Source organism: Leuresthes tenuis, unplaced genomic scaffold (assembly GCF_036924035.1).
Source record: "Leuresthes tenuis unplaced genomic scaffold, fLeuTen1.0.hap1 SCAF_18, whole genome shotgun sequence".
Lineage (NCBI taxonomy): Eukaryota > Metazoa > Chordata > Actinopteri > Atheriniformes > Atherinopsidae > Leuresthes > Leuresthes tenuis.
In genome coordinates, this window is record NW_027325372.1 from 25,764,168 (window position 1) to 25,790,369 (window position 26,202).

At 41.3% G+C, this 26,202-nt stretch overlaps 2 non-coding genes across 2 annotated transcripts; both read right to left on the reverse strand.

Moving 5' to 3' along the window:
• Positions 1 to 2,267: 2,267 nt before the first annotated feature.
• Positions 2,268 to 2,381, reverse strand: LOC140276344 (U5 spliceosomal RNA). The gene has a single exon (XR_011908945.1). It is a non-coding gene; the product is annotated as a U5 spliceosomal RNA (small nuclear RNA).
• Positions 2,382 to 21,339: 18,958 nt separating this feature from the next.
• On the reverse strand, positions 21,340 to 21,453 carry LOC140276345 (U5 spliceosomal RNA). Its single transcript, XR_011908946.1, has one exon. It is a non-coding gene; the product is annotated as a U5 spliceosomal RNA (small nuclear RNA).
• Between the last annotated feature and the right edge of the window lie 4,749 nt (positions 21,454 to 26,202).

Here is a 26,202-nt window from a genome sequence, read left to right on the forward strand (position 1 = left end):
TTTTACTATTGTCGGCCAATCACAGCTTCCTCTCCATCATACTTGTATGGTAGGAAATTCTCACCCACTCTCATCCGACGACCTCTCCTCCCGCTTTTGGTAATATTTAGTCGGGCATTCGAACCTTTTCTTACCCACTTTTTACAAATTATGGTCGAACATTCACACCTACTTGCAGCTGAATACTTCCGCTCCACCTTTTAGTGATGTATGGTTGGCATTTGCACCTTTTGTTACCCTCTTTTTATACTTATTGCTGAAGATTAAGTTGTTCTTTCTCAAACTACAATTTTTTTTTAATTGTTGAAACTTGATTTGAAGTGGATAAATAAGGAGGACAAACAGTTTTAAGTCACGCTGATAGAAGAAATTAATTTTATAGCAAAATCTGTATTTCGTCATATGTCGAGAGATGCTTATTGCTGAAGAAGTTCTTTCTCATTCTACAAAGTACAACGTTGTTTATCGTTGAAACTTGATTAGACATGAATAAATATGAAGGACAAAGCAGTCTTAACTTGGTTTGAGTTAATTAATTCGTTTTATAGGAGAATCCGAATTCGTGCTTATTTTCGGATTCCTGAAGAATGAGTCTGGTTCTTTCTCATAATACAAAGTTTGTTGTTTATTGTTGAAACTTCATCAGAAGTGAAGAAATAAATGAATGCCTATCAACAAATGTGGGATCTAAACTCTACTGCTTCCTCTAAAATAATTTCTTTTCTCAATTCAGAAATGTGTGTGTGTAAGTCACAACACCCGTGACACCAAAACGGCTTTCTTTTCTCTCTTTTCTCTACACTCTGCACTATGAGCACACACACCAAATCAGAAAGGCTTTTTTCTCTCTTTTCTACATTATGGACTGTGGGGACACAAAACCGCTCTCTCTTTTTTTTTTTGATTGTGTGCCAGGGCGTTGTCTCACGTATTAGATTATGCTTAAGATACGAATGGGTTTATCAGTCACATCAGAATCCATACATACTGATCCTCCCGTAATAAAATGGTCGGATCTTATCAAACACACTTTGTTTCTTGTGACAATCAAGTCAGCGAAACAGCGTATACACGTCAAGACACTGAATCAAGTTTGCCACAAGAACTCATAAGTTTGGCAGTATTGCTCTGCCGTCAGCAATCATACACCCATTTTATTTTCGTGAGACATGTGCAGGCACCTGTTCATCTACTGTTCTATCACTATGAATTAGTTTATCTATTATCAATAAGGATACTTCTACAACTACTATCAAAGTATGTCCAGACTTCTTATGTTGTCAGTTGCTATATATGAATAAGTGGGTAGCTACTGACAAGCAATAAGCATGTCACACAGCCCAAACATATAACATTTCAGGACACACCACACAGTTAACAACCACAGTGAAGTGTCAAAGCCCAAACATTCAACAGGACACTTACACAACACATTCAAATCAAACAGTCAGACAACATACAAGAACATATACCCCAGCCGGCATTGCTCCCTGCCTATTTTCCTACAGCTCACTATGTGTGCGCACACCTTTATTCACAAACTCTTCAACTTATACTCTTTTACGGAAGCTGCTACAGCTCGATTGGCCGAATACCCTTAGATCCTATTTCAGTGAATTTGACATCTGCCTTACATGTAACAGATTAGCGGTTTAGCAGTTTTAATTTAGTTTGAGTGAAGGAATTCATTTTATAGCAAAATCCGAAATCGTGAAGCACTCATGACAGTAAGCTTATTCTCGGATTCCTGAAACTTTAGATTTGCTCTTTCTTTTACTGCAAAGTACAACGTTGTTTTTTTTGTTTAAATCTTCCTAGACATGGTAAATATGAACGACAAAGCAGTTTTAACATAGTTTGAGTGAAGGAATTCATTTTATAGATAAAATCCCAAGAGTCTGCAGAGAAAAGAGAGTGAATGCGAAGTAGACTTTAACACGGCTATGGGAGCGAGCCGAGTGTCGGCTAACCGGGAGAATTGCTTGAAAGAAACGCGACACCGAATGAGCGGTCAGAACAAAGCCTCAATACGGGATTCTCGTGGTGTTTTTGTTGCTGCCTTGTCTTTTGCATAGAGTAAAAGCACTCTTCAGCCCTTTTAAATGGTATAACTTTGCACTCCCGCACGCTCCAGCAAGCACCATTCAAGCAACAACTTTGCACTCCAGCTTCGAACATCGGCACAGTCGCAACAAGTAAGGCGACTCTACTCAGAGAAGTCACTCTGCACAGTAAGAAGATTTCTTTTGCACAGACAGAAAGGGCTTCACCCGCAAAGGTAAAGCCTGCCAAAAATAGAAACAACTCATTAGTGCTGCTCTCCACAGAAATCTTTAGTAAAAGGCGAAAGACTTGTACGTTATGAAGAGAAACCAGAGTACGATTATCCGTCACTGCGGGAGCAGGGCATCAGGCTAGTTGGCATAGCCACCTTCCCCATGGTGAGCTTTGCTTGGTTGAGACGCTTGCTCCCCCCCCCCCTTGCTCCTCGGCTGACCGACTAGGAACAATCGGGCCCTATTCGATGGCTGCCTTGTCTTTTACTCTGTGCAAAAGACAAGGCAGCAACAAAAACACCACGAGAATCCCGTGTTGAGGCTTTGTTCTGATCGCTCATTCGGTGTCGCGTTTCTTTCAAGCAATTCTCCTGGTTAGCCCACACTCGGCTCGCTCCCATAGCCGTGTTAAAGTCTACTTCGCATTCACTCTCTTTTCTCAGCAGACTCTTGGGATTTTATCTATAAAATGAATTCCTTCACTCAAACTATGTGAAAACTGCTTTGTCCTTAATATTTACCATGTTTAGAAAGATTTAAACAAAAAAAAACAACGTTGTACTTTGCAGTAAAAGAAAGAGCAAATCTAAAGTTTCAGGAATCCGAGAATAAGCTTACTTTCATGAGTTCTTCACGATTTCGGATTTTGCTATAAAATGAATTCCTTCACTCAAACTAAATTAAAACTGCTAAACCGCTAATCTGTTACATGTAAGGCAGATGTCAAATTCACCGAAATAGGATCAAAGGGTATTCGGCCAATTGAGCTGTAGCAGCTTCCGTAAAAGAGTATAAGTTGAAAAGTTTGTGAATAAAGGTGTGCGCACACATAGTGTGCTGTACGAAAATAGGCAGGGAGCAATGCCGGCTGGGGTATATGTTCTTGTATGTTGTCTGACTGTTTGATTTGAATGTGTTGTGTAAGTGTCCTGTTGAATGTTACATGTTTGGGCTTTGACACGCTTCACTGTGGTTGTTAACTGTGTGGTGTGTCCTGAAATGTTATATGTTTGGGCTGTGTGACATGCTTAATGCTTGTCAGTAGCTACCCACTTATTCATATATAGCAACTGACAACATAAGAAGTCCGGACATACTTTGATAGTAGTTGTAGAAGTATCCTTATTGATAATAGATCACTACTTCATAGTGATAGAACAGTAGATGAACAGGTGCTTGCACATGTCTCACGAAAATAAAATGGGTGTATGATTGCTGACGGCAGAGCAATACTGCCAAACTTATGAGTTCTTGTGGCAAACTTGATTCAGTGTCTTGACGTGTATATGCTGTTTCGCTGACTTGATTGTCACAAGAAACAAAGTGTGTTTGATAAGATCCGACCATTTTATTACGGGAGGATCAGTATGTATGGATTCTGATGTGACTGATAAACCCATTCGTATCTTAAGCATAATCTAATACGTGAGACAACGCCCTGGCACACGATAAAAAAAAAAAAGAGAGAGAGCGGTTTTGTGTCCCCACAGTCCATAATGTAGAAAAGAGAGAAAAAAGCCTTTCTGATTTGGTGTGTGTGCTCATAGTGCAGAGTGTAGAGAAAAGAAAGCCGTTTTGGTGTCACGGGTGTTGTGACTTACACACACACATTTCTAAATTGAGAAAGGAAATTATTTTAGAGGAAGCACTAGAGTTTAGATCCCACATTTGTTGATAGGCATTCATTTATTTTTTCACTTCTGATGAAGTTTCAACAATAAACAACAAACTTTGTATTATGAGAAAGAACCAGACTCATTCTTCAGGAATCCGAAAATAAGCTCTATTTTATGAGTTATGCACGAATTTTGATTCTCCTATAAAACGAATTCATTAACTCAAACCAAGTTAAGACTGCTTTGTCCTTCATATTTATTCATGTCTAATCAAGTTTCAACGATAAACAACGTTGTACTTTGTAGAATGAGAAAGAACTTCTTCAGCAATAAGCATCTCTCGACATATGACGAAATACAGATTTTGCTATAAAATTAATTCCTTCTATCAGCCTGACTTAAAACTGTTTGTCCTCCTTATTTATCCACTTCAAATCAAGTTTCAACAATTAAAAAAAAATTGTAGTTTGAGAAAGAACAACTTAATCTTCAGCATTCAGTATAAAAAGAGGTGCAAATGCCAACCATACATACCTAAAAGGTGGAGCGGAAGTATTCAGCTGCAAGTAGGTGTGAATGTTCGACCATAATTTGTAAAAAGTGGGTAAGAAAAGGTTCGAATGCCCGACTAAATATTAACAAAAGCGGGAGGAGAGGTCTTCGGATGAGAGTGGGTGAGAATTTCCAACCATAATCTATAAAATACGGTGAAAAAAAATATGTGAATGCCTCATAGAACACTAAAAGCGGAAGTGTTCGGCTGCAAGAAGGTGTGAATGTCCGACTATATTTGGTGAAAAGCAGGTGAAGCAAGGTCTGAATGCCCAACCTTACATCATCAAAAGCGAGATCAGAGGTGTTTGGCTGCAAGTAGGTGTGAATGTCCAGCCATAATTACTCACAAACGGGGGAAGAAAAGGTAGTATTGCCAGACCATACATGATCAAAACAGGGAGCGGAGGTTCAGCTGCAAGGTGTGAATGTCTGACTATAGTTTGTAAAAAGCGGGTAAGACAAGGTGCGAATGCCCGACAATGTATGATCAAAAGAGAGAGCGGAGGTGTTCGGCTGCAAGGTCTGAATGTCCAACCATAATTTGTAAAAACCGGGTAAGAAAAGGCTCGAAAGCCCGACTATACATCATCAAAAGCGGGAGCGGAGGTGTTCAGCTGCAAGAAGGTGTGAATGTTCGACTAAAGTTTGTAAAAAGCTGGTAGACAAGGAGCGATGTCCCGACATTGTATGATCAAAAGCGGGAGCGGAGGTGTCCAGCTGTGAGTAGGTGTGAATGTCCGACCATAATTGCTGAAACATGTGTTAGAAAAGGTAAGAATACTGGACCAAGGTTCATACATCATCAAAAGCAGGAGTGGAAGTGTTCGGCTACAAGAAGGTGTGAACGTCCAAAAAAAATATGTAAAAAGAAGTTAAGAAAAGGTTCGAATATCCAACCAAACATAATCAAAAGCGGGAGCAGAGCTGTTCGACTGCAAGTAGGTGTGAATGTCAGATCATAATTTGCAAAAAGCTGATGAGAAAGGGTGAGAATGCCCGTCTATACACCATCAAATGCGGGAGCGGAGTTTTTCGGCTGTGAGTAGGTGTGAATCTCCGACCATAATTGCTGAAAAATGTGTTAGAAAAGGTAAGAATGCCGGTCCATACATCATCAAAAGCGAGAGAGGTTGTGTTCGGCTGCAAGTAGGTGTGAATGTCCAGCCATAATTACTCACAAACGTGTATGAAAAGGTAGTATTGCCAGACCATATATGATCAAAACAGGGAGCGGAGGTAGTTCAGCTGCAAGAAGGTTTGAATGTCCGACTAAAGTTCAAATATATTAACAAAAGCGGGAGGAGAGGTCTTCGGATGAGAGTGGTTGAAAATTTCCGACCATAATGTATAAAATGCGGTGAAAAAAAGGTGTGATAGAACACTAAAAGGTGGAGCGGAAGTGTTCGGCTGCAAGAAGGTGTGAATGTCCGACTATATTTGGTGAAAAGCAGGTGAAGCAAGGTCTGAATGCCCAACCTTACATCATCAAAAGCGAGATCAGAGGTGTTTGGCTGCAAGAAGGCCATAGTTTGCCAAAAGCGGGTAAGGTGCGAATGTCCGACTAAATATCAACAAATTTGGGGCGGAGGTCTTCGGATGCAAGTGGGTGTGAATATCCCACCATACAAGTATGGTGGAGAGGAAGCTGTGAATAGCCGACCATAGTTTGGAAAAAGCGGGTAAGAAAAGGTTTGAATGCCCGAACATACACCATCAAAAGAGGGAGCGGAGGTTTTCCGCTGTACGAAGGTGTGAATGTCCGACCATACTTGGTAAAAAGCGGGTAAGAAAAGGTTAAAATACCCGACTGTACACAATCAATAGTGGGAGCGGATGTGTTCGGCTACAAGAAGATGTGAAAGTCCGACCATGGTTTGTAAAAAGCGGGTAAGAAAAGGTGCGAATGTCCGACAATGTATGATCAAAAGAGAGAGCGGAGGTTTTCGGATACAAGAAGGTTTGAATGTCCCACCATAGTTTGTAAAAAGCGGGTAAGAAAAGGTTTCAATGCCCGACTATACACCATCAAAAGCGGGAGCGGAATTGTTCGGCTACAAGAAGGTGTGAAAGTCCGACCATGGTTTGTAAAAACCGGGAAGAAAAGGCTCGAAAGCCTGCCTATACACCATCAAAAAGAAGGTTTGAATGTCCATCAATAATTGCTTTAAAACAAGAAATTAAATTTTCGAATATCAAACCGCACATGATCATAAGTGGGAGAGGAGGTGTTCGGCTGCAAGAAGGTGTGAATGTCCACCCATAATTCATGAAAAATGGGTAAAAAAAAGGTGCGAATGCCTAACAATACATTATCAAAAACAGATGTGAATGTCAGATCATAATTTGTAAAAAGCTGATGAGAAAGGGTGAGAATGCCCGACTATACACCATCAAATGCGGGAGCGGAGGTGTTCGGCTCTGAGTAGGTGTGAATGTCCGACCATAATTGCTGAAGAATGTGTTAGAAAAGGTAAGAATGCTGGACCATACATCATCAAAAGCGGGAGAGGTGGTGTTCGGCTGCAAAAAGGTGTGACTGTTCGACTAAAGTTTGTAAAAAGTGGGTAAGACAAGGTGCGAATGCCTGACAATGTATGATCAAAAGCGGGAGCGGAGGTGTTCAGCTGCAAGAAGGTCTACATGTCCATCAATAATTGCTAGAAAACATGAAAGAAACTTTTTGAAAATCAAACCGCACATGATCATAAGTGGGATAGGAGGTGTTCAGCTGCAAGGTGTGAATGTCCACCCATAATTCCTGAAAAATGGGCAAAAAAAAGGTGTGAATGCCCAACCATACATCATCAAAAGCAGGAGTGGAAGTGTTCGGTTACAAGAAGGTGTGAACGTCCAACCAAAATATGTAAAAAGAAGTTAAGAAAAGGTTCGAATATCCAACCAAACATAATCAAAAGCGGGAGCAGAGCTGTTCGACTGCAAGTAGGTGTGAATATCAGATCATAATTTGCAAAAAGCTGATGAGAAAGGGTGAGAATGCCCGACTATACATCATCAAATGCGGGAGCCGAGTTGTTCGGCTGTGAGTAGGTGTGAATCTCCGAGCATAATTGCTGAAAAATGTGTTAGAAAAGGTAAAAATGCCGGTCCATACATCATCAAAAGCGAGAGAGGTTGTGTTCGACTGCAAGTAGGTGTGAATGTCCATTAATAATTGCTTTAAAACATGAAATTAAATTTTCGAATATCAAACCTTACATCATCATTAGCAGGAGTGGAGTTGTTCAGCTACAAGAAGGTATGAAAGTCCAACCATGGTTTGTAAAAAGCGGGTAAGAGAAGGTTCGAATACCCGAATATATACCATCAAAAGCGGAAGCGGAGGTGTTCGGCTGCAAGAAGGTGTGAACGTCCGACCAAAGTTTGTAAAAAGCAGTTAAGAAAAGGTTTGAATATCCAACCGAACATAATCAAAAGCGGGAGCAGAGCTGTTCGACTGCAAGTAGGTGTGAATGTCAGATCATAATTGCTGAAAAATGTGATAGAAAAGACTAGAATGCCGGACAATACATCATCAAAAGCGGGAGAGGTGGTTTTTTGGCTGCAAGTAGGTGTGAATGTCCAGCCATAATTACTCACAAACGGGGGAAGAAAAGGTAGTAATTCCAGACCACACATGATCAAAACAGGGAATGGAGGTGGTTCAGCTGCAAGGTGTGAATGTCTGACTAAAGTTTGTAAAAACCGTGTAAGACAAGGGGCGAATGCCCGACAATGTATGATCAAAAGAGGGAGCGGAGGTTTTCGGCTGCAAGGTCTGAATGTCCAACCACAATTTGTAAAAATCGGGGAAGAAAAGGCTCTAAAGCCCGACTATACACCATCAAAAGCGGGAGCAGAGGTGTTCAGGTGCAAGAAGGTCTGAATGTCCGACCAAAAATTACTGAAAAATGGGTAAGAAAAGGTGCGAATGCCAAATCATACATCATCAAAAGCAGGAGCGGATGTGTTCGGCTACAAGAAGGTTTGAATGTCCAACCATAGTAAGTAATAGGCGGGTAAGAAAAGGCTCGAATGCCCGAATATATACCATCAAAAGCGGAAGCGGAGGTGTTCGGCTGCAAGACGGTGTGAACGTCCGACCAAAGTTTGTAAAAAGCAGTTAAGAAAATGTTCGAATATCCAACCGAACATAATCAAAAGCGGGAGCAGAGTTGTTCGACTGCAAGTAGGTGTGAATGTCACATCATAATTGCTGAAAAATGTGATAGTAAAGACTAGAATGCCGGACAATACATCATCAAAAGCGGGAGAGGTGGTTTTTTTAGCTGCAAGTAGGTGTGAATGTCCAGCCATAATTACTCACAAACGGGGGAAGAAAAGGTAGTATTTCCAGACCACACATGATCAAAACAGGGAATGGAGGTGGTTCAGCTGCAAGGTGTGAATGTCTGACTAAAGTTTGTAAAAACCGTGTAAGACAAGGGGCGAATGCCCGACAATGTATGATCAAAAGAGGGAGCGGAGGTTTTCGGCTGCAAGGTCTGAATGTCCAACCACAATTTGTAAAAATCGGGGAAGAAAAGGCTCGAAAGCCCGACTATACACCATCAAAAGCGGGAGCAGAGGTGTTCAGGTGCAAGAAGGTCTGAATGTCCGACCAAAAATTACTGAAAAATGGGTAAGAAAAGGTGCGAATGCCAAATCATACATCATCAAAAGCAGGAGCGGATGTGTTCGGCTACAAGAAGGTTTGAATGTCCAACCATAGTAAGTAATAGGCGGGTAAGAAAAGGCTCGAATGCCCGACTATATACCATCAAAAGTGGAAGCGGAGGTGTTCGGCTGCAAGACGGTGTGAACGTCCGACCAAAGTTTGTAAAAAGCAGTTAAGAAAATGTTCGAATATCCAACCAAACATAATCAAAAGCGGGAGCAGAGCTGTTCGACTGCAAGTAGGTGTGAATATCAGATCATAATTTGCAAAAAGCTGATGAGAAAGGGTGAGAATGCCCGACTATACACTATCAAATGTGGGAGCGGAGGTGTTCGTCTGTGAGTAGGTGTGAATGTCCGACCATAATTGCTGAAAAATGTGTTAGAAAAGGTAAGAATGCCGGACCATATATCATCAAAAGCGGGAGAGGTTGTGTTCGGCTGCAAGTAGGTGTGAATGTCCAGCCATAATTACTCACAAACGGGTAAGAAAAGGTAGTATTGCCAGACCATATATGATCAAAACAGGGAGCGGAGGTGGTTCAGCTGCAAAAAGGTTTGAATGTCCGACTAAAGTTTGTAAAAAGCGGGTAAGACAAGGTGTGAATGCCCGACAATGTATGATCAAAAGAGGAGCGGAGGTTTTCGGCTGCAAGAAGGTCTGAATGTCCACCCATAATTACTGAAAAATGGGTAAGAAAAGGTGCGAAAGCCCAACCGCACATGATCATAAGTGGATGAGAAGGTGTTCGACTGCAAGTAGGTGTGAATGTAAGATCATAATTTGTAAAAAGCGGGTAAGAAAAGGTAAGAATGCCCAACCATAAATTATCAAAAGCGGCAGCAGAGTTTCGACTGGTATTTATCAATGTCTAGATAGATTTCAACAAAAAACAACGTTGTACTTTGCAGTAAAAGAAAGTGCAAATCAAAAGTTTTAGGAATCCGAGAATAAGCTTATTTTCATGAGTTCTGCACGATTTCGGATTTTATGTATAAAATGAATTCCTTCACGCAAACTAAGTTAACACTGCTTTGTCCTTCATATGTACCCATTTCTACATATATTTCAAGCATAAACTTCCTCATACTACCCTGAATGAGAAAGAGCCACACTTGTGATTAAGCCATACGCCCCTTTTGAGGAGTTCTGCATGATTTGGGATTTTATCTATAAAATTAATTCCTTCACTCAAACTATGTTAAAACGGCTTTTACCTTCATATTTATCAATGTCTCGATAGATTTAAACAAAAAAACAACGTTGTACTTTGCAATAAAAGAAAGAGCAAATCAAAAGTTTTAGGAATCCGAGAATAAGCTTATTTTCATGAGTTCTGCACGATTTCGGATTTTATGTATAAAATTAATTCATTCACTCAAACCAAGTTAAAACTGCTTTTTCCTTCATATTTATCAATGTCTAGATCGACTTCAACAAAGAACAACATTGTATTTTGCAGTAGAAGAAAGAGCAAAACTGAAGGATCGGGAATCCGAGAATAAGCTTCTTTTCATACGTTCTGCATGATTTGGGATTTCATGTATAAAATGAATTCCTTCACTCAAACTAAGTTAACACTGCTTTGTCCTTCATATGTACCCATTTCTACATATATTTCAAGCATAAACTTCCTCATACTACCCTGAATGAGAAAGAGCCACACTTGTGATTAAGCCATACGCCCCTTTTGAGGAGTTCTGCATGATTTGGGATTTTATCTATAAAATCAATTCCTTCACTCAAACTATGTTAAAACGGCTTTTACCTTCATATTTATCAATGTCTCGATAGATTTAAACAAAAAAACAACGTTGTACTTTGCAGTAAAAGAAAGAGCCAATCAAAAGTTTTAGGAATCCGAGAATAAGCTTATTTTCATGAGTTCTGCACGATTTCGGATTTTATGTATAGAATGAATTCATTCACTCAAACCAAGTTAAAACTGCTTTTTCATTCATATTTATCAATGTCTAGATCGACTTCAACAAAGAACAACATTGTATTTTGCAGTAGAAGAAAGAGCAAAACTGAAGGATCAGGAATCCGAGAATAAGCTTATTTTCTTATGGGCAAGTGGAAACTGCTTTGTCCTTCATATTTATCAATGTGTAGATGGATTTCAACTTCTTCTACTGCAAAGTCCAATGTTTTTCTTTGTTGAAGTCGATCTAGACATTGATGAATATGGAAGGACAAAGCAGTTTTAACTTGGTTTGAGCAAAGCAATTCATTTTATAGCAAAATCCAAAATCGTGCAGAACTCATGAAAGCAGGCTTATACTCGGATTCCTGAAACTTTAGATTTTCTCTTTATTTTACTGCAAAGTACAACGTTGTTTTGTTGTTTAAATCTTTCTAGACATGTTAAATATGAAGGACAAATCAGTTTTAACATAGTTTGAGTGAAGTAATGCATTTTATAAGCAAAATCCCAAATCATGCAGAACTCACGAAAAGCTTTTTCTCGCTTTTCACTGCTTTTTACAAACTTTGGTCGGACGTTCACACCTTCTTGCATCCGAACACCTCCGCTTCCGTTTTTGATGATGTATATTCGGGCATTCAAACCTTTTCTTACCCGCTTTTTCCAAACTATGGTCGGCTATTCACAGCTTCCTCTCCACCATACTTGTATGGTGGGATATTCACACCCACTTGCATCCGAAGACCTCCGCCCCAAATTTTGTTGATATTTAGTCGGACATTCTTACATTACCCGCTTTTGGCAAACTATGGCCTTCTTGCAGACAAACAACTCTGATCTTGCTTTTGATGATGTAAGGTTGGGCATTCAGACCTTGCTTCACCTGCTTTTCACCAATTATAGTCGGACATCCACACCTTCTTGCAGCCGAACACTTCCGCTCCACCTTTTAGTGTTCCATCACACCTTTTTTTTCACCGCATTTTATACATTATGGTTGGAAATTTTCAACCACTCTCATCCGAAGACCTCTCCTCCCGCTTTTGTTAATATATTTGAACTTTAGTTTGACATTCAAACCTTCTTGCAGCTGAACCACCTCCGCTCCCTGTTTTGATCATATATGGTCTGGCTACTACCTTTTCTTACCCGTTTGTGAGTAATTATGGCTGGACATTCACACCTACTTGCAGTCGAACACAACCTCTCTCGCTTTTGATGATGTATGGACCGGCATTTTTACCTTTTCTAACACATTTTTCAGCAATTATGGTCGGAGATTCACACCTACTCACAGCCGAACAACTCCGCTCCCGCATTTGATGGTGTATAGTCGGGCATTCTCACCCTTTCTCATCAGCTTTTTGCAAATTATGATCTGACATTCACACCTACTTGCAGTCGAACAGCTCTGCTCCCGCTTTTGATTATGTTTGGTTGGATATTCGAACCTTTTCTTAACTTCTTTTTACATATTTTGGTTGGACGTTCACACCTTCTTGTAGCCGAACACTTCCACTCCTGCTTTTGATGATGTATGGTTGGGCATTCACACCTTTTTTTTGCCCATTTTTCAGGAATTATGGGTGGACATTCACACCTTGCAGCTGAACACCTCCTTTCCCACTTATGATCATGTGCAGTTTGATTTTCGAAAAGTTTCTTTCATGTTTTCTAGCAATTATTGATGGACATGTAGACCTGTGGAAATTTTCAACCACTCTCATCCGAAGACCTCTCCTCCCGCTTTTGTTAATATATTTGAACTTTAGTCGGACATTCAAACCTTCTTGCAGCTGAACCACCTCCGCTCCCTGTTTTGATCATATATGGTCTGGCAATTCTACCTTTTCTTACCCATTTGTGAGTAATTATGGCTGGACATTCACACCTACTTGCAGCCGAACACAACCTCTCTCGCTTTTGATGATGTATGGACCGGCATTCTTACCTTTTCTAACACATTTTTCAGCAATTATGGTCGGAGATTCACACCTACTCACAGCCGAACAACTCCGCTCCCGCATTTGATGGTGTATAGTCGGGCATTCTCACCCTTTCTCATCAGCTTTTTGCAAATTATGATCTGACATTCACACCTACTTGCAGTCGAACAGCTCTGCTCCCGCTTTTGATTATGTTTGGTTTGATATTCGAACCTTTTCTTAACTTCTTTTTACATATTTTGGTTGGACGTTCACACCTTCTTGTAGCCGAACACTTCCACTCCTGCTTTTGATGATGTATGGTTGGGCATTCACACCTTTTTGTTGCCCATTTTTCAGGAATTATGGGTGGACATTCACACCTTGCAGCTGAACACCTCCTATCCCACTTATGATCATGTGCGGTTTGATTTTCGAAAAGTTTCTTTCATGTTTTCTAGCAATTATTGATGGACATGTAGACCTTCTTGCAGCTGAACACCTCCGCTCCCGCTTTTGATCATACATTGTCAGGCATTCGCACCTTGTCTTACCCACTTTTTACAAACTTTAGTCGAACAGTCACACCTTTTTGCAGCCGAACACCACCTCTCCCGCTTTTGATGATGTATGGTCCAGCATTCTTACCTTTTCTAACACATTCTTCAGCAATTATGGTCGGACATTCACACCTACTCAGAGCCGAACACCTCCGCTCCCGCATTTGATGGTGTATAGTCGGGCATTCTCACCCTTTCTCATCAGCTTTTTACAAATTATGATCTGACATTCACACCTACTTGCAGTTGAACAGCTCTGCTCCCGCTTTTGATTATGTTTGGTTGGATATTCTAACCTTTTCTTAACTTCTTTTTACATATTTTGGTTGGACGTTCACACCTTCTTGTAGCCGAACACTTCCACTCCTGCTTTTGATGATGTATGGTTGGGCATTCACACCTTTTTTTTGCCCATTTTTCAGGAATTATGGGTGGACATTCACACCTTGCAGCTGAACACCTCCTATCCCACTTATGATCATGTGCGGTTTGATTTTCGAAAAGTTTCTTTCATGTTTTCTAGCAATTATTGATGGACATGTAGACCTGTGGAAATTTTCAACCACTCTCATCCGAAGACCTCTCCTCCCGCTTTTGTTAATATATTTGAACTTTAGTCGGACATTCAAACCTTCTTGCAGCTGAACCACCTCCGCTCCCTGTTTTGATCATATATGGTCTGGCAATACTACCTTTTCTTACCCGTTTGAGAGTAATTATGGCTGGACATTCACACCTACTTGCAGCCGAACACAACCTCTCTCGCTTTTGATGATGTATGGACCGGCATTCTTACCATTTATAACACATTTTTCAGCAATTATGGTCGGACATTCACACCTACTCAGAGCCGAACACCTCCGCTCCCGCATTTGATGGTGTATAGTCGGGCATTCTCACCCTTTCTCATCAGCTTTTTGCAAATTATGATCTGACATTCACACCTACTTGCAGTCGAACAGCTCTGCTCCCGCTTTTGATTATGTTTGGTTGGATATTCGAACCTTTTCTTAACTTCTTTTTACATATTTTGGTTGGACGTTCACACCTTCTTGTAGCCGAACACTTCCACTCCTGCTTTTGATAATGTATGAACCTTGGTCCAGTATTCTTACCTTTTCTAACACATTTTTCAGCAATTATGGTCGGACATTCACACCTACTCACAGCTGGACACCTCCGCTCCCGCTTTTGATCATACAATGTCGGGACATCGCTCCTTGTCTTACCAGCTTCTTACAAACTTTAGTCGAACATTCACACCTTCTTGCAGCTGAACACCTCCGCTCCCGCTTTTGATGATGTATAGTCGGGCTTTCGAGCCTTTTCTTACCCGGTTTTTACAAATTATGGTTGGACATTCAGACCTTGCAGCCGAACACCTCCGCTCTCTCTTTTGATCATACATTGTCGGGCATTCGCACCTTGTCTTACCCGCTTTTTACCAACTATAGTCAGACATTCACACCTTGCAGCTGAACCTCCGCTCCCTGTTTTGATCATGTATGGTCTGGCAATACTACCTTTTCTTCCCCCGTTTGTGAGTAATTATGGCTGGACATTCACACCTACTTGCAGTCGAACAGCTCTGCTCCCGCTTTTGATTATGTTTGGTTGGATATTCGAACCTTTTCTTAACTGCTTTTTACAAACCATGGTCGGTCTTTCACACCTTCTTCTAGCCGAACAACTCCGCTCCCGCTATTGATTGTGTACAGTCGGGTATTTTAACCTTTTCTTACCCGCTTTTTACCAACTATGGTCGGACATTCACACCGTCTTACAGCGGAACACCTCCGCTCCCGCTTTTTATGGTGTATAGTCGGGCATTCGAACCTTTTCTTACCCGCTATTTACAAACTATGGTAGGACATTCAAACTTTCGTGTATCCGAAAACCTCCGCTCTCTCTTTTGATCATACATTGTCGGACATTCGCACCTTTTCTTACCCGCTTTTTACAAACCATGGTCGGACTGTCACACCTTCTTGTAGCCGAACACATCCGCTCCCGCTATTGATTGTGTACAGTCGGGTATATTAACCTTTTCTTACCCGCTTTTTACCAAGTATGGCCGGACATTCACACCTTCGTACAGCGGAACACCTCCGCTCCCTCTTTTGATGGTGTATGTTCGGGCATTCAAACCTTTTCTTACCCGCTTTTTCCAAACTATGGTCGGCTATTCACAGCTTCCTCTCCACCATACTTGTATGGTGGGATATTCACACCCACTTGCATCCGAAGCCCTCCGCCCCAAATTTTGTTGATATTTAGTCGGACATTCGCACCTTACCCGCTTTTGGCAAACTATGGCCTTCTTGCAGCCAAACAACTCTGATCTTGCTTTTGATGATGTAAGGTTGGGCATTCAGACCTTGCTTCACCTGCTTTTCACCAAATATAGTCGGACATTCACACCTTCTTGCAGTCGAACACTTCCGCTCCACCTTTTAGTGTTCTATCACACCTTTTTTTTCACCGCATTTTATACATTATGGTTGGAAATTTTCAACCACTCTCATCCGAAGACCTCTCCTCCCGCTTTTGTTAATATATTTGAACTTTAGTTTGACATTCAAACCTTCTTGCAGCTGAACCACCTCCGCTCCCTGTTTTGATCATATATGGTCTGGCTACTACCTTTTCTTACCCGTTTGTGAGTAATTATGGCTGGACATTCACACCTACTTGCAGTCGAACACAACCTCTCTCGCTTTTGATGATGTATGGACCGGCATTCTTACCTTTTCTAACACATTTTTCAGCAATTATGGTCGGAGATTCACACCTACTCACAGCCGAACAACTCCGCTCCCGCATTTGATGGTGTATAGTCGGGCATTCTCACCCTTTCTCATCAGCTTTTTGCAAATTATGATCTGACATTCACACCTACTTGCAGTCGAACAGCTCTGCTCCCGCTTTTGATTATGTTTGGTTGGATATTCGAACCTTTTCTTAACTTCTTTTTACATATTTTGGTTGGACGTTCACACCTTCTTGTAGCCGAACACTTCCACTCCTGCTTTTGATGATGTATGGTTGGGCATTCACACCTTTTTTTTGCCCATTTTTCAGGAATTATGGGTGGACATTCACACCTTGCAGCTGAACACCTCCTTTCCCACTTATGATCATGTGCAGTTTGATTTTCGAAAAGTTTCTTTCATGTTTTCTAGCAATTATTGATGGACATGTAGACCTGTGGAAATTTTCAACAACTCTCATCCGAAGACCTCTCCTCCCGCTTTTGTTAATATATTTGAACTTTAGTCGGACATTCAAACCTTCTTGCAGCTGAACCACCTCCGCTCCCTGTTTTGATCATATATGGTCTGGCAATACTACCTTTTCTTGCCCGTTTGTGAGTAATTATGGCTGGACATTCACACCTACTTGCAGCCAAACACAACCTCTCTCGCTTTTGATGATGTATGGACCGGCATTCTTACCTTTTCTAACACATTTTTCAGCAATTATGGTCGGAGATTCACACCTACTCACAGCCGAACAACTCCGCTCCCGCATTTGATGGTGTATAGTCGGGCATTCTCACCCTTTCTCATCAGCTTTTTGCAAATTATGATCTGACATTCACACCTACTTGCAGTCGAACAGCTCTGCTCCCGCTTTTGATTATGTTTGGTTGGATATTCGAACCATTTCTTAACTTCTTTTTACATATTTTGGTTGGACGTTCACACCTTCTTGTAGCCGAACACTTCCACTCCTGCTTTTGATGATGTATGGTTGGGCATTCACACCTTTTTTTTGCCCATTTTTCAGGAATTATGGGTGGACATTCACACCTTGCAGCTGAACACCTCCTATCCCACTTATGATCATGTGCGGTTTGATTTTCGAAAAGTTTCTTTCATGTTTTCTAGCAATTATTGATGGACATGTAGACCTTCTTGCAGCTGAACACCTCCGCTCCCGCTTTTGATCATACATTGTCAGGCATTCGCACCTTGTCTTACCCACTTTTTACAAACTTTAGTCGAACAGTCACACCTTTTTGCAGCCGAACACCACCTCTCCCGCTTTTGATGATGTATGGTCCAGCATTCTTACCTTTTCTAACACATTCTTCAGCAATTATGGTCGGACATTCACACCTACTCACAGCCGAACAACTCCGCTCCCGCATTTGATGGTGTATAGTCGGGCATTCTCACCCTTTCTCATCAGCTTTTTACAAATTCTGATCTGACATTCACACCTACTTGCAGTTGAACAGCTCTGCTCCCGCTTTTGATTATGTTTGGTTGGATATTCGAACCTTTTCTTAACTTCTTTTTACATATTTTGGTTGGACGTTCACACCTTCTTGTAGCCGAACACTTCCACTCCTGCTTTTGATGATGTATGGTTGGGCATTCACACCTTTTTTTTGCCCATTTTTCAGGAATTATGGGTGGACATTCACACCTTGCAGCTGAACACCTCCTATCCCACTTATGATCATGTGCGGTTTGATTTTCGAAAAGTTTCTTTCATGTTTTCTAGCAATTATTGATGGACATGTAGACCTGTGGAAATTTTCAACCACTCTCATCCGAAGACCTCTCCTCCCGCTTTTGTTAATATATTTGAACTTTAGTCGGACATTCAAACCTTCTTGCAGCTGAACCACCTCCGCTCCCTGTTTTGATCATATATGGTCTGGCAATACTACCTTTTCTTACCCGTTTGTGAGTAATTATGGCTGGACATTCACACCTACTTGCAGCCGAACACAACCTCTCTCGCTTTTGATGATGTATGGACCGGCATTCTTACCTTTTCTAACACATTTTTCAGCAATTATGGTCGGAGATTCACACCTACTCACAGCCGAACAACTCCGCTCCCGCATTTGATGGTGTATAGTCGGGCATTCTCACCCTTTCTCATCAGCTTTTTGCAAATTATGATCTGACATTCACACCTACTTGCAGTCGAACAGCTCTGCTCCCGCTTTTGATTATGTTTTGTTGGATATTCGAACCTTTTCTTAACTTCTTTTTACATATTTTGGTTGGACGTTCACACCTTCTTGTAGCCGAACACTTCCACTCCTGCTTTTGATGATGTATGGTTGGGCATTCACACCTTTTTTTTGCCCATTTTTCAGGAATTATGGGTGGACATTCACACCTTGCAGCTGAACACCTCCTATCCCACTTATGATTATGTGCGGTTTGATTTTCGAAAAGTTTCTTTCATGTTTTCTAGCAATTATTGATGGACATGTAGACCTTCTTGCAGCTGAACACCTCCGCTCCCGCTTTTGATCATACATTGTCAGGCATTCGCACCTTGTCTTACCCACTTTTTACAAACTTTAGTCGAACAGTCACACCTTTTTGCAGCCGAACACCACCTCTCCCGCTTTTGATGATGTATGGTCCGGCATTCTTACCTTTTCTAACACAATCTTCAGCAATTATGGTCGGACATTCACACCTACTCAGAGCCGAACACCTCCGCTCCCGCATTTGATGGTGTATAGTCGGGCATTCTCACCCTTTCTCATCAGCTTTTTACAAATTATGATCTGACATTCACACCTGCTTTTGATAATGTATTGTTAGGCATTCGCACCTTTTTTTTACCCATTTTTCATGAATTATGGGTGGACATTCACACCTTCTTGCAGCCGAGCACCTCCTCTCCTGCTTATGATCATGTGCGGTTTGATATTCGAAAATTTACTTTCTTGTTTTAAAGCAATTATTGATGGACATTCAAATCTTCTTTTTGATGGTGTATAGTCGGGCTTTCGAGCCTTTTCTTCCCGGTTTTTACAAACCATGGTTGGACATTCACACCTTCTTGTATCCGAAAACCTCCGCTCTCTCTTTTGATCATACATTGTCGGACATTCGCACCTTTTCTTACCCGCTTTTTACAAACCATGGTCGGACTTTCACATCTTCTTGTAGCCGAACACATCCGCTCCCGCTATTGATTGTGTACAGTCGGGTATTTTAACCTTTTCTTACCCGCTTTTTACCAAGTATGGTCGGACATTCACACCTTCGTACAGCGGAACACCTCCGCTCCCTCTTTTGATGGTGTATGTTCGGGCATTCAAACCTTTTCTTACCCGCTTTTTCCAAACTATGGTCGGCTATTCACAGCTTCCTCTCCACCATACTTGTATGGTGGGATATTCACACCCACTTGCATCCGAAGCCCTCCGCCCCAAATTTTGTTGATATTTAGTCGGACATTCGCACCTTTCCCGCTTTTGGCAAACTATGGCCTTCTTGCAGCCAAACACCTCTGATCTCGCTTTTGATGATGTAAGGTTGGGCATTCAGACCTTGCTTCACCTGCTTTTCACCAAATATAGTCGGACATTCACACCTTCTTGCAGCCGAACACTTCCGCTTTTAGTGTTCTATGAGGCATTCACATATTTTTTTTCACCGTATTTTATAGATTATGGTTGGAAATTCTCACCCACTCTCATCCGAAGACCTCTCCTCCCGCTTTTGTTAATATATAGTCGGGCATTCGAACCTTTTCTTACCCGCTTTTTACAAATTATAGTCGAACATTCACACCTACTTGCAGCTGAATACTTCCGCTCCACCTTTTAGGTATGTATGGTTGGCATTTGCACCTCTTTTTATACTGATTGCTGAAGATTAAGTTGTACTTTCTCAAACTACAACATTTTTTTATTTGTTGAAACTTGATTTGAAGTGGATAAATAAGGAGGACAAACAGTTTTAAGTCAGGCTGATAGAATGAATTAATTTTATAGCAAAATCTGTACTTCGTCATATGTCGAGAGATGCTTATTGCTGAAGAAGTTCTTTCTCATTCTACAAAGTACAACGTTGTTTATCGTTGAAACTTGATTAGACATGAATAAATATGAAGGACAAAGCAGTCTTAACTTGGTTTGAGTTAAGGAATTCGTTTTATAGGAGAATCCGAATTCGTGCATAACTCATAAAATAGAGCTTATTTTCGGATTCCTGAAGAATGATTCTGGTTCTTTCTCATAATACAAAGTTTATTGTTTATTGTTGAAACTTCATCAGAAGTGAAGAAATAAATGAATGCCTATCAACAAATGTGGGATCTAAACCTTCTGTTGACCTTCGGGGAGCTGAGTATCTTCACTAGACTCACCTGTCTGCTCTTTCTCCTCATTTAGCGTAGCTCCACCCTCTGCCTGTGAATTCTCACAGACTTCAACACTGAGTGGTGAGGCCTCTACAGGCCCCTCCCCTTTTTGCTCCTCACTTCCAATCCAAGCTTTTGGCGGGAAGTTTGAATTTATTGGGTCAACCTCTTCACTTTGTTCACCAACTGCCACCTTTGGTCCTTCTCTTTGTTGGCTTGACTGTGGCTTTACCGTCTTTAATTTGTTGGCAAAAGATTTAGGGCAATCTCTGAAGAGGTGATTTAATTCTCCACAGAGATTACATTTCCTGCCATTTGGACACTCTCCAAAAGTTTGCCCAATTTCTCTGCTCTTCCCACATAACACCTTGGTACAAGCCTCAACCAGGTGCCCATGCTCACCACACTTGCGGCAGAACTTGGGCTGCCCCTGGTAGTGGATGTAACCTCGGTTTTCAAGGTGGCCAGAGTGTCGCCCACCCGCTGCACTGAGCACTCTTCAGCCCTTTTAAATGGTATAACTTTGCACTCCCGCACGCTCCAGCAAGCACCATTCAAGCAACAACTTTGCACTCCAGCTTCGAACATCGGCACAGTCGCAACAAGTAAGGCGACTCTACTCAGAGAAGTCACTCTGCACAGTAAGAAGATTTCTTTTGCACAGACAGAAAGGGCTTCACCCGCAAAGGTAAAGCCTGCCAAAAATAGAAACAACTCATTAGTGCTGCTCTCCACAGAAATCTTTAGTAAAAGGCGAAAGACTTGTACGTTATGAAGAGAAACCAGAGTACGATTATCCGTCACTGCGGGAGCAGGGCATCAGGCTTGTTGGCATAGCCACCTTCCCCATGGTGAGCTTTGCTTGGTTGAGACGCTTGCTCCCCCCCCCTTGCTCCTCGGCTGACCAAGTAGGAACAATCGGGCCCTATTCGATGGCTGCCTTGTCTTTTACTCTGTGCAAAAGACAAGGCAGCAACAAAAACACCACGAGAATCCCGTATTGAGGCTTTGTTCTGACCGCTCATTTGGGGTCGCGTTTCTTTCAAGCAATTCTCCTGGTTAGCCCACACTCGGCTCGCTCCCATAGCCGTGTTAAAGTCTACTTCGCATTCACTCTCTTTTCTCAGCAGACTCTTGGGATTTTATCTATAAAATGAATTCCTTCACTCAAACTATGTGAAAACTGCTTTGTCCTTAATATTTACCATGTCTAGAAAGATTTAAACAAAAAAACCAACGTTGTACTTTGCAGTAAAAGAAAGAGCAAATCTAAAGTTTCAGGAATCCGAGAATAAGCTTACTTTCATGAGTTCTTCACGATTTCGGATTTTGCTATAAAATGAATTCCTTCACTCAAACTAAATTAAAACTGCTAAACCGCTAATCTGTTATATGTAAGGCAGATGTCAAATTCACCGAAATAGGATCAAAGGGTATTCGGCCAATCGAGCTGTAGCAGCTTCGGTAAAAGAGTATAAGTTGAAGAGTTTGTGAATAAAGGTGTGCGCACACATAGTGTGCTGTACGAAAATAGGCAGGGAGCAATGCCGGCTGGGGTATATGTTCTTGTATGTTGTCTGACTGTTTGATTTGAATTTGTTGTGTAAGTGTCCTGTTGAATGTTACATGTTTGGGCTTTGACACCCTTCACTGTGGTTGTTAACTGTGTGGTGTGTCCTGAAATGTTATATGTTTGGGCTGTGTGACATGCTTAATGCTTGTCAGTAGCTACCCACTTATTCATATATAGCAACTGACAACATAAGAAGTCCGGACATACTTTGATAGTAGTTGTAGAAGTATCCTTATTGATAATAGATCACTAATTCATAGTGATAGAACAGTAGATGAACAGGTGCTTCCACATGTCTCACGAAAATAAAATGGGTGTATCATTGCTGATGGCAGAGCAATACTGCCAAACGTATGAGTTCTTGTGGCAAACTTGATTCAGTGTCTTGACGTGTATACGCTGTTTCGCTGACTTGATTGTCACAAGAAACAAAGTGTGTTTGATAAGATCCGACCATTTTATTACGGGAGGATCAGTATGTATGGATTCTGATGTGACTGATAAACCCATTCGTATCTTAAGCATAATCTAATACATGAGACAACGCCCTGGCACACGATAAAAAAAAAAAAGAGAGAGAGCGGTTTTGTGTCCCCACAGTCCATAATGTAGAAAAGAGAGAAAAAAGCCTTTCTGATTTGGTGTGTGTGCTCATAGTGCAGAGTGTAGAGAAAAGAAAGCCGTTTTGGTGTCACGGGTGTTGTGACTTACACACACACATTTCTAAATTGAGAAAGGAAATTATTTTAGAGGAAGCACTAGAGTTTAGATCCCACATTTGTTGATAGGCATTCATTTATTTCTTCACTTCTGATGAAGTTTCAACAATAAACAACAAACTTTGTATTATGAGAAAGAACCAGAATCATTCTTCAGGAATCCGAAAATAAGCTCTATTTTATGAGTTATGCACGAATTCGGATTCTCCTATAAAACGAATTCCTTAACTCAAACCAAGTTAAGACTGCTTTGTCCTTCATATTTATTCATGTCTAATCAAGTTTCAACGATAAACAACGTTGTACTTTGTAGAATGAGAAAGAACTTCTTCAGCAATAAGCATCTCTCGACATATGACGAAGTACAGATTTTGCTATAAAATTAATTCCTTCTATCAGCCTGACTTAAAACTGTTTGTCCTCCTTATTTATCCACTTCAAATCAAGTTTCAACAAATAGAAAAATGTTGTAGTTTGAGAAAGTACAACTTAATCTTCAGCAATCAGTATAAAAAGAGGTGCAAATGCCAACCATACATACCTAAAAGGTGGAGCGGAAGTATTCAGCTGCAAGTAGGTGTGAATGTTCGACTATAATTTGTAAAAAGCGGGTAAGAAAAGGTTCGAATGCCCGACTATATATTAACAAAAGCGGGAGGAGAGGTCTTCGGATGAGAGTGGGTGAGAATTTCCAACCATAATCTATAAAATACGGTGAAAAAAAATATGTGAATGCCTCATAGAACACTAAAAGCGGAAGTGTTCGGCTGCAAGAAGGTGTGAATGTCCGACTATATTTGGTGAAAAGCAGGTGAAGCAAGGTCTGAATGCCCAACCTTACATCATCAAAAGCGAGATCAGAGGTGTTTGGCTGCAAGAAGGCCATAGTTTTCCAAAAGCGGTTAAGGTGCGAATGTCCGACTAAATATCAACAAAATTTGGGGCGGAGGTCTTCGGATGCAAGTGGGTGTGAATATTCCACCATACAAGTATGGTGGAGAGGAAGCTGTGAATAGCCGACCATAGTTTGGAAAAAGCGGGTAAGAAAAGGTTTGAATGCCCGAACATACACCATCAAAAGAGGGAGCGGAGGTGTTCCGCTGTACGAAGGTGTGAATGTCCGACCATAGTTGGTAAAAAGCGGGTAAGAAAAGGTTAAAATACCCGACTGTACACAATCAATAGCGGGAGCGGATGTGTTCGGCTACAAGAAGATGTGAAAGTCCGACCATGGTTTGTAAAAAACGGGTAAGAAAAGGTGCGAATGTCCGACAATGTATGATCAAAAGAGAGAGCGGAGGTTTTCGGATACAAGAAGGTTTGAATGTCCGACCATAGTTGGTAAAAAGGGGGTAAGAAGAGGTTAAAATACCCGACTGTACACAATCAATAGCGGGAGCGGAGTTGTTCGGCTACAAGAAGGTGTGAAAGTCCGACCATGGTTTGTAAAAACCGGGAAGAAAAGGCTCGAAAGCCCGACTATACACCATCAAAAAGAAGGTTTGAATGTCCATCAATAATTGCTTTAAAACAAGAAAGTAAATTTTCGAATATCAAACCGCACATGATCATAAGCGGGAGAAGAGGTGTTCGGCTGCAAGAAGGTGTGAATGTCCACCCATAATTCATTAAAAATGGGTAAAAAAAAGGTGCGAATGCCTAACAATACATTATCAAAAGCAGGTGTGAATGTCAGATCATAATTTGTAAAAAGCTGATGAGAAAGGGTGAGAATGCCCGACTATACACCATCAAATGTGGGAGCGGAGGTGTTCGGCTCTTAGTAGGTGTGAATGTCCGACCATAATTGCTGAAGAATGTGTTAGAAAAGGTAAGAATGCTGGACCATACATCATCAAAAGCGGGAGAGGTGGTGTTCGGCTGCAAAAAGGTGTGACTGTTCGACTAAAGTTTGTAAAAAGTGGGTAAGACAAGGTGCGAATGCCTGACAATGTATGATCAAAAGCGGGAGCGGAGGTGTTCAGCTGCAAGAAGGTCTACATGTCCATCAATAATTGCTAGAAAACATGAAAGAAACTTTTCGAAAATCAAACCGCACATGATCATAAGTGGGATAGGAGGTGTTCAGCTGCAAGGTGTGAATGTCCACCCATAATTCCTGAAAAATGGGCAAAAAAAAGGTGTGAATGCCCAACCATACATCATCAAAAGCAGGAGTGGAAGTGTTCGGCTACAAGAAGGTGTGAACGTCCAACCAAAATATGTAAAAAGAAGTTAAGAAAAGGTTCGAATATCCAACCAAACATAATCAAAAGCGGGAGCAGGGCTGTTCGACTGCAAGTAGGTGTGAATGTCAGATCATAATTTGCAAAAAGCTGATGAGAAAGGGTGAGAATGCCCGACTATACATCATCAAATGCGGGAGCGGAGTTGTTCGGCTGTGAGTAGGTGTGAATCTCCGACCATAATTGCTGAAAAATGTGTTAGAAAAGGTAAAAATGCCGGTCCATACATCATCAAAAGCGAGAGAGGTTGTGTTCGACTGCAAGTAGGTGTGAATGTCCAGCCATAATTACTCACAAACGGGTAAGAAAAGGTAGTAGCCAGACGTTATATGATCAAAACAGGGAGCGGAGGTGGTTCAGCTGCAAGAAGGTTTGAATGTCAAACTAAAGTTCAAATATATTAACAAAAGCGGGAGGAGAGGTCTTCGGATGAGAGTGGTTGAAAATTTCCAACCATAATGTATAAAATGCGGTGAAAAAAAAGATGTGATAGAACACTAAAGGTGGAGCGGAAGTGTTCGGCTGCAAGAAGGTGTGAATGTCCGACTATATTTGGTGAAAAGCAGGTGAAGCAAGGTCTGAATGCCCAACCTTACATCATCAAAAGCAAGATCAGAGTTGTTTGGCTGCAAGTTTGCCATAGTTTGCCAAAAGCGGGTAAGGTGCGAATGTCCGACTAAATATCAACAAAATTTGGGGCGGAGGTCTTCGGATGCAAGTGGGTGTGAATATCCCACCATACAAGTATGGTGGAGAGGAAGCTGTGAATAGCCGACCATAGTTTGGAAAAAGCGGGTAAGAAAAGGTTTGAATGCCCGAACATACACCATCAAAAGAGGGAGCGGAGGTGTTCCGCTGTACGAAGGTGTGAATGTCCAACCATACTTGGTAAAAAGCGGGTAAGAAAAGGTTAATATACCCTGTACACAATCAATAGCGGGAGCGGATGTGTTCGGCTACAAGAAGGTGTGACAGTCCGACCATGGTTTGTAAAAAGCGGGT